General features: G+C 31.3%; 1 long non-coding RNA gene across 1 annotated transcript; it reads left to right on the top strand.

Annotated features, from left to right (window-relative positions):
* LOC145564060 (uncharacterized) lies at window positions 1-1,202 on the top strand. Its single transcript, XR_014094736.1, has 2 exons — window positions 1-253; window positions 954-1,202. It is a non-coding gene; the product is annotated as an uncharacterized LOC145564060 (long non-coding RNA).
* Window positions 1,203-10,253: the final 9,051 nt, after the last annotated feature.

Here is a 10,253-nt window from a genome sequence, read left to right as displayed (position 1 = left end):
GGCAAAACCCAAACCCTAATTTTATTTTATTTCCTCAAAACCCATACCCCACCGCCTCTCTCTCTCTCTCTATCTTTTCTCTCTCCTCTCATATAGCATATCGATCTCCTTCTATAGCAGCGGCGTCTTCCTCCTTCTTTCTCCTCTCAGATCGCAAATCTCCTTTTATACCAGCGGTGCAACTTCACTCTCTTGCTTTCACGGTTGCTCGCGGCTTCACTCTCTCGCTCTCACAGTCGCTCCACCAGTGGCGGTAGCTCACCGATCATTCCTTCTCACTTCGCCTCACTAGACGCTCACAAGAGATCTACACTTCTTTATATAAATATTACAATTTTCTGGGTTATTTGATTTTAGATTCTGATTTTACACCAAATTAATCTTTGATTTTTTTTTTTTTTTTATTTTTTTTTATTTTTACTTTATTCAGCTAGAATGTGTTAAACCTTTAATTTTAGATTCTGATATTTGTGGGATTATTATATTTTTGGGATTATTTGATTTTGGTTTTTGTTTTATTTTTGTTTATATTATACGAAGTATGATCTAAATTTGATGATTTTGTGATTTGTTTTAATCAGATTGTATCCCATCAAGAATTTCTAATTTTCATTTTAAATTTCATTTTACCTCTCAACTACTTGTATATTAGATCTGAAATTTGTGATTTTCATTTTAAATTCCATTTTAATTTTCAATTATATCAGATATTAGATCTAAAATTTCTGGTTTATTTTCTTTAATGTAATTTTTTTTTTTGATAAATTTTAATTTCATTTGAATTTGTTTTAAAAAAATTATATTTGTTTTTTTTTTGTTTCATTCATTTCGAATTAAGTTTTTAATTTTCACTTTTTTATTTCTGCAATTTTAAATGTAATTGTTAATTCAAATGTTTGTTCTTTATTATTATAATTATTTGTTAATTTTGGATGTTTTGGAAAAAATTTCAGGGTAAAAAGTGTAATTGAAGAAGATTACTTGTTGAATAGTTTGGCTGGCGAGATTGCTGCACAAGATCTAATAAGTACTAAAAAGACATTTTTTTTTTAACGAATTTGGATTATAGCATTAATGTATATTTTTTTTTAATATGGGGTTTGTATAATTTTTTGCAAGAATATTGATTGTAGTATTATTAAATAGTATGTTGTATGAGCATTGAGTAATGTATAGAATTTTGCAAATATGAATTACATGTATGTATTTCGCTGTAAATGATATAGGAATCGTATATAGTATTTGTTTAATTGAAATTATATATAAAAAACGAATAATTTTTTTTTCAAGGAAAAAAAAAACGAAAGAGACCATCTATTTGAAATAGGTGTGGTCTTAGTTTTTGAAAAACTGAGACTATTTATTTGAAATAGGTGGTCTTAGTTTTTGAAAAACCTGAGACCATTTATTTGAAAAAGTGGTCTTTCTTTTTAAAACAAGAGACCACGCACTTTTGATGAAATGGTCTTTTAGGCCAAAGAGACCTGTGAGCTAGAGACCACCCCTAAGGTAGTCTCTTTGGCCAATTTTATAGTATTGTTATTATTATTATTATTATTATTATTATTAAGTTCATACCATTGATTTAGGTGAGTGAAAATATATATAAATGTGTACCATATTTAACATATGTTAATAGTAGAAAGATCAAAGACAATAGTTTAACATGTTCAAATTATTACAATCGCATATCAAAATAGGAACATAATTAGATAAGAGTTTAATATCGTGGTGAATTAACCATCTACCATATGATTGTCATTTTCATCATCTTCATTTTCGCTTTGATCTTCGTTGTTATCACTTTCATTGTTGCTTTTCGATCGATTAACCCTCCAAATTTGGAGTGCTATACGATGTTGCACTTTGGCCATACTATCTTTACGCCATTGTGCATACATAGTTGAATCTGCTACTCCTATATTCGCATCATGTTGAATGATTGGTATGCCAAGCTTATGCATCCGAATAAAATTATATAGTGTGCAAGTGGCTAAAATGATTGACATTTGACTTTTTTGTGACGCTTGTGGCATGTTATGTAATATCCTCCACATTTTTTTCAACTGTCCAAACGAACATTCCACCTTCATTTTTAACGTTGAATGTAGCTTATTAAAATGTTCTTTTAATCCTCTAGGTGGCATTGTTCTAAAATCAGGCATATGCATTCTTACTCCCCCGATGTACGGCGTCATATATCCAATAGTATTTGGATATGCTGAGTCTGCCAAATAATATTTTTCTGAAATATATAGATTTTAGAATATTTTACACAAAATAAATAAAAATATAGATTTAATACGTAATTGAAGAATTAGAGTCTACCCGGAGGTGGGTGGGGAAAATTAAATTTTGAATAGCCCAAACTGTCTTTCCACACCGTGGTATCATGAACACTTCCTTCCCAACGAACATTAATAAATGTGTAAATTCTGTCAAACGAACAACAAGCCAAGACATTCCAACTTTTTTTCCATGCCGATCATGAAATGGCACACCATTGGTATCACTTACCATGACATCGATAAGAGTTCAATCCAAAGTTCCAATAGCATCGTGACAAATAATTGTTATTAATTGTTATTATTATTTTTTTTGAAAGAAATGTTATTACTATTAGAAATTATTAATTAATATTATTATTAAATATTAATTCTTAATATTTTGAATTATAAATTATTATTATTAATTATTATTATGAATAATAAATATTAATTATTATTAATATTAATAGATATTAATTATTATAATTATTTTTTTGAACAAATAAATTATTATCATCAATACAATATTAATTATTATTGTTATTATTAAATATTATTTGAAAACAGAGCAGAGTAGAGTAGAGTAAATTTAAACAAAGCAGAGTAGATGAGCAGAGTAAGGCTTAGCAGAGCAGAGTAGGTCTAAAGAACAGGGCCTAAATTGTATCCAATACATAAGAAAAAATTATTAGTCTTTAGTCTAGTCAAATCTTGTTTTGGATCAATAAACAACCCAATATTAGGTCCAATTAAATCAAAACGAGTTCTTTGCAAGTCATTGATATAGGATAATATTTTATTAACATTCAATAATCGAAGCAGGCCATTTGGAGTCATCATCAAGTACAATCACGATCCAGTTCAACTTATTTTAAGTGCAATTAGTTTTGTCATTTCTAAATTACCCATACTTACGTACCATCACAAAATATTGTTTTGCCTTATTCTTGAATGTTCCAATAACAATCTCCCCTCTCTTAAATTGGTGTAAACATAAAAATTGGTGTAAACATACATGATCTACATTCTATATAATATTATAATAAATGAATAATATCATACGGGCAAAACAGTACGTAGGACATACTATGATCAAAGCCATTTATAATAGTGATAGCGGTAGCAAGAAAGTTGGGTAGTATTGTCTTTAATTGTATATTGCATGATTTGTGATTGAGAAAAGAGATTACGAAGCGTAGGATAAATTTGAATGGTTGTAAGAAGGCCTAATTAAGGTACTTCGTCCATATTCTATATTTCATATTTATGGCTAGATGATGATGATAGGAGTATAATAGATATGATAAGATGTTGTGTATTCGTTATGTCCCATTTCTTTAATTTGATTTGGCTTCAATTGCACTTGATGAGACTTGTCCCAACCTTAATTGTTTGACATTGACTTCAATGTTACCCTTTTTTTTTTTTTTTTTTTTTTTTTTTTTTTTTTTTATTTATTTATTTATTTTTTATTTTATTTTATTTTTTTTTATCTAGATCTATTCTATTATCTAGAAGTAGTGGTTAATCAAAGGAGAACAAACCCCAATTGCTCCCATCTCAGTATATATGCCACATTAGCTGTAGCGTGTTATTTCATAAAAGACAATTTTCTTTTAATTATACTATTGGTAGCATGCCAATCAAGCACGAAATAAAAAAATTTATCTTCAATCAATACTAATTAAGCAACATGATATTGAGTGTGTTCGGCACTAGCTTTTAGTGGTTTGACTTATTTACTAAAAATATGAGTGTTTGAAAACGTAGTGGTTGGAGTAGAGTTTTGTGGTTATTGGAGTAGCTTTTGTGAAAAGTTAATATTATTAGCTGTTGTGAAAACTGAAAAGCTAGGTAGATGTTGAAAATTTTCTTCTATATTTGTAGAATTTTAGATCTAATAGCTAGTCAATAGCTAGTTTACCAAAAAACTCATACCTAAATTATCTATTTTTACAAGTTAACAACTATCTTTATAGCTATATTTTGCCCAATATGCGATTTTCATAAGATTTCAATAAAGAAAATTAAAGAAATTTTAATATAATTTTCTTTTGCAAATTGATATGTTCATGCAATGACAGGGTTCTAATTAAACTAATTGCGGAATCGGATACAATGATGACCTTTTATTGGCTAAAATTTACTCTGTACTCATATAGTTAATTAAAAGCAATTCCGAAAAAAAAAAAATAGTTAATGAAAAGCAAGGTCTAAGAGTAGTGGTGGGTCCTACATACACCAAATGAAATTGAAAAGTTCTTTAATAAATTAATTTTGTAGAGTTAAGATTACAATTAAGGTCCAACTTTTTAGAAATTATTGTGTTTAAGGTTTTTTTTTTCTTTTCTAATTTTTTTTAGGGCCTATTCTGATTTACAGAACTGAACTGAACTGAAATGATTGGAGCTGAATTAAACTGAACTGAGCTGAAATGAATATTTTATGAGAGAAGAGAATTAGAAACTGAACTGAAATGAACTAATTGGAGCTAAACTGAACTGAACTGAACTGAAAATAAGCTGAAAAGAACAGACCCTTAGTATTTGGGGTGTAGAATAGTTTTTTCAGTGAGATTTAATTAATTGTGTGCAAAAAAGTTAGACCCTTTGTTAAAAAATTTGGACCTCTCTAGTTAACTAATAATAAAAATTCCTTCTTTTCAAAAATAAAATAAAACAACCAATTAGAAAAATGGAAAACTTGGACCCTTCTAGTATTTTTTTTCCATCTTAATAATCTAGTATTTTTTTTAGTTATATTATACTTTTTATTATAATAATGAGAGAGAGAGAGAGAGAGAGAGAGCACTTCAAAAAGTACATATTTAGCTAATTAGTTTTTTAAGAGCACTTTAAAAATACATATTTAGCTAATTAGTTCTTTAATAATAATTCTTGCTTCATTTCATTAAATATATAATTTGGATGAAAATAAAATAACTTTTGTTATATTTTACAATTTTTTAAGACAAATTTTCATTAATTAAAAGTGTAAAAGGTGATAATACCAAGAATAAAATTAATAGTAAAATCTTTTAATGTAACTATGATTTGAAACAAATTTAATAGCATATGAATCTCATTTTATAAACTTAGATTTCAATAGTAAAAAAAAAAAAAAGAAAAACCAATGAATTGACATATCCCGTTATTGTAAAAATAATTTGGAGATTTTATTGCACCTTTATTTAAAATTAAAAATTATTTTGAAGGATATTTATTTTCATAAATTACTAAAACTTAAGAAGTATTACTAAAATATTTTATTGCTTAAAATAAAATTAGATCATTTTTTTGTATGATTTTAGTTTTATTCATAGTAATTTAGAGAATCAGATTAATTTAGAAAAGTGGTTTATGTATCAACATTGTATTAGCTTTTATAATTAATTAGTTAATTTAGAATTTTTTGTATAAAATTTATTAGCTATTTCTAAAATTAAATGCATTAAGGGTATAAATTTATTTGACAAGGGCTCTAACTTTTTTTTTTTTTTTTGTTTTTTTTTTGTTTTTTTTTTAATCTAAGGTTAATGGTGAGTTAAACTAAGATTAACTTACCATAATTTCTAACCTAGACCCCAAAAAAAAGTAAAAAAATAATTGGACCCCAAATACAATATTTATCAAAAAGTTGGACCCTATTTGTTATCTTATCTCTAATTTTGTACAAAGTACTTATACTTTTAGGTTTTGTTTGACGTTGTTGTGTTTTTTTTTTTTTTTTTATTATTTTTTTTAAATCATATAATATATATATCATATAATGACTCAAAAATTAGTCAATCTTAATAAAATCATGATAATTGTGCAACCGAAAGTGGAAACACCTTTTTCTTGTTTACTATTTTTGATTTTTGTTTTGAAAAAAAAAAAAACTGAAAAAAAAAATGATGCCAAACAAGCCCTTAGTTTTTGTTTTATACAATTATCTATGAAATATTTAATTGTCCTCTTCTTTTTGAACTTCTGTGATCTGCAAAACTTTTCAGTTCATCTTAGGCCGTTTTATTAAGTTTAGTTCAATTCAATTCAGATCATTTTAGCGCAATTCAGTTTCTTTCAGTATAATTTATTTCAGTTCAACTATTATTATTATTATTATCACACAAATTCATACAACCTATAAAAAATTAGTGGGAAGCTGAGATACAATCTGGCCCCCCACTCCTGTAGCAATAGTAAAACCTATCTTAGTAAATATATGAGCAGCAACACGTGCCCCAACCTGCTTCAGCAATGCAACAACCTCCTTCTCTAGTTCCCTAAGTGAAGAAAAGGAGAAAGGAATGAAACGATATCCAATCTCTTGACAACGAGCTACATACTTAACCCGCTTTCGATGAGCCGCATCAGCCACAACTAGTCCAGAATTAAAGTCAGATAGCCTTGACCGTGTCAAAGGAGAAGACCTTGTCAAATCTACACAGACATCGGGACCACGATCCCAGGAATAGAGTAACACATCTGTAGCTCTAAGGGTCTCGTCGTTCCTTTCACACAACCCAATGTCAACCTCTTTTCTTGCTGAAATCCCCGAACGATAGCAAACATCAACAAGGGTATCCAGAACAACATTATGTCGATGTTTAATACCCACGATACCAGCTCACGACACCGCGTGATCACCGAAAATATCCCTAATAAAAACCCTTGAACAATCAGAGCACAACGTCGAGACAGAGAACAATGGAACACCCAATCGGTAGGACAGTACACATCAGTAAGTCTTCGCGTTCATCGTCTGACCCAAACCTGAAATAGGGACCGCCTGAAACCAAGCAGACGTGTGATCTCCCTGATGAGATTTCCACAATGTTGATAGTCGAGGGGATAATGAAAAGGTGGATTATGCAGAAGCGATAACCTTTGTGAAATATATATTTTCCTATTTCTTAATCAGTTTGGCAGATATATATTTTACGAAGCGTACCGCTTCTACATAATTTATTAGAGGTAAATTACATGTTCACCTGGAGCAATTGGATGAGGGATGGAAAGAATTAGTGTGAATTTGGAGCAAGATGCTTAGAGGGTGTTTAGGAATGGTGAAGGAGGAAAATTAATTAGCTAGAATAACCATGGTTTAGAGGGATTTTTTTTTTTTTATTTTTTTAATGGTTAACCAAGGGTTAAATGTGGGTTTAGAGAAAAAAATGGACATCATAAATGGTCTTAAGTGGAGTCTGGTAGTAAAATCAAATTTTTTAACATTTTTATGGTAGTAATTTACAAGTTTTTTTTATTCGCGGTAGTAATTTTTAAAATGACATTAATACACGGTAGTAATTGACAAATTTTTCAAAGGGAAATTCTCTCTGGTAACCACAAACTTTTATTTTTTTCTCAGTGGTAAAGGTTGAAACTTTTGATTATTAATGGTAATCACTAAATAATATAACTAAGTTAATGGTAACTTAACTTAAATAATTTGTTAATTCTTTAACCATGGTTTAGCAATCAAAGTGCAAAAAGACATAACTACCCCTATTTAATTACCCCTAACCCCCTTTCTTCTTCCTTTCTCACCGTTGCAACCCCCTTCTAGCCACTTGCACCACTGCCGAGCACCCCCACCACTGCCTCACCTCCCTTCCCCGCATCCCCGCCCCTGCCCACCACCCTTCCCCGCATCCCCCGCCCCCTGCCTCGGTATTGTTTACCCCGTCGAAACCCAGAAAAAATCCACCACCTCCCTAAAAAATAACTTGAACCCATACTCAAAATCAACAAATTCAACCCAAAAAATCCCCCAAAATGAATCAGACCCTCGTTTCCTCCCTTAATTTTCCTTGCTACTCGTCATCATCACCAACGAGCATCATCATCATCAAGCCGTTCGATTAAGATATTTGATTTTGGTCTAATATTGAAGCTTGCGGCTGCGAACTGAGTGCAACGGAGGCTATTGTAGGACGAATTGGAGGCGCTGGTGGTTCATTCAGCGGCTGACGGTGGTTGCAATCATGGTGGCGAGGTGATTGCAGCAGTTAGCTGCTGTTTTGCTACTGAATGGTGATTTGGTGGTTGTAGGCATCGTTCGAAGTGCACCTACGTTAAGTATGTGTGAATATGCTTGGCATTCTTAGGAAGTGGGAATTGACATATACGATTAGGGACAAGGAAAGTAGGTAGCCGTCAACAAGTTTTTAAGGAACTTGTAAACCGTTCACGGATCATAAAAGGCAACCACGATAAAGGGATAACGAAAGGCAACAACGATTGACCCATGAAGGTTACACCCCATTAATAATCCATGAGATTACTAACTCCATATGGTTTAGAACCACGAAAGGAGGATCAGGGATGATGGTACGAAGTGAGTCATGGAGTCACATTCACCCGTATTGGCCTCTACTCGATTCTTATTGTAAAAAGTGATTTATGCAATCTCAAAGGCATACAAACAAAGATTCAATTTGCTCCAAACTATTATTATGCTAAATTGGTTGAATATTTATACAATACATAATTCTAAAATATTTGTGATCACTTGATTTAATAACAAGATTAAAAAGGAACCTAAACCGGTTGTCCAAATTAACTTATTAATCGTGATTTCCAATTACATATTCCCTTTAAACAAGCAATATAGTGATTAATAAATATAATAAAATAAACATTAATATTGGAAGTAATTTAACAATAAATCCAACAATTAATATGTGATAAACATAATAAAAATCGTTAGAAAAATAATAGAAAGAGAAGGAACATGATTCCTTACTTTAATTTTGTTTGCTTGCAACTACAAAATAATAAATGTGTTAGTAACTTCAAGGAAATTAATAAAACAATAATTGAAATTAAATTAAATTAAGGTTGATTTGGGGCCAAACCCTAAAACAGTTTTACCTTTCACGCCTTAATTTAAAGATAGAACATCGGGTAAAGTATGGACTCGTTGGAGTGCTTGGGGGAAGTATTGTGAGAGAACAGGGTAGACTTATGTTTAGGCTAGAGCATAGAAAAGAGAATAGAGAATTATTTGATGCCCCGAACTGCAGAAAGGAAGGGGGTTTTTGTAGAAGAAATGACCAGGGGATCACACGAAACCGTAGAAAAGATAAGAGCCGCGAAGAAACCCTAATTGGGCACCTTGACACGGTGTGTGTACGACACGGTACTGGGCATCGTGTCACGACATTGTCCACAGTGGCGCAACACAGGCCGTCGTGTCACGGTGCACAATTCTGCCCAAAAAATGTCCAGATTCATTCCTAACCTAATTCTTAATAATTAAGGTTCGGTATTTTCAAGTGTCGTTTCATAGTTCCGGGCTTATTTAGGTTATTATTCATTAATTAGGCTCAATTAATAAATAATACGAAAGGTTCGGGCTAAAGTATAAATTGGACTATGCATTGACTAAACATTATGACTAATCCGTTGACTATTTTGTGAGCTGGGTTGGATTGAATATGGATTTTAAGCACTCCCGGGATTAAATATTTAACCCGACCAATAATGGCGGTGAAAGGTTGTTCATCTTCGGGTTTGGTTTCGGGTATACATTTTTAGGTGTCTACAGAAGCCCCCACTTTGACTGAGTTTGTAGAAACGTCAGTTTCGAAAACGATAGTCAAAGTATTTGATTGGGACGGAGAATGATTTAAGATGTTCTGCGATCTTAAATCACTCTTTATACGGCGATACCTGTAGAAAAATGTTAGTTCCACAGATGAGAAGAGATAGAAGGCTTATCTGACACCAGTGTATCAGTGGCAAATATGTTCGATAGCATCTGACACCAGTGTATTAGTGGCAAATATGTTCGATAGCATCTGACACCAGTGTATCAGTGGCAAATATGTTCGATAGCATCTGACACCAGTGTATCAGTGGGAAATATGTTCAATAGCATCTGACACCAGTGTTTTCTATGCCTGAAGAAATCCACCGGATTTGTGATATTTTCCATGCTTGAAGTATATTGGTTGATAGATGATATAATCGCTGACTTCTTCGCTTTGAGAGGTGGCAA

The sequence above is a fragment of the Chenopodium album genome, chromosome 10 (genome assembly GCF_948465745.1).
Source record: "Chenopodium album chromosome 10, dcCheAlbu1.1, whole genome shotgun sequence".
In the NCBI taxonomy this organism is placed as follows: Eukaryota; Viridiplantae; Streptophyta; class Magnoliopsida; order Caryophyllales; family Amaranthaceae; genus Chenopodium; species Chenopodium album.
Note: the sequence above shows the minus strand (reverse complement) of the source record. Positions and strands in the feature narration are given on the sequence as shown.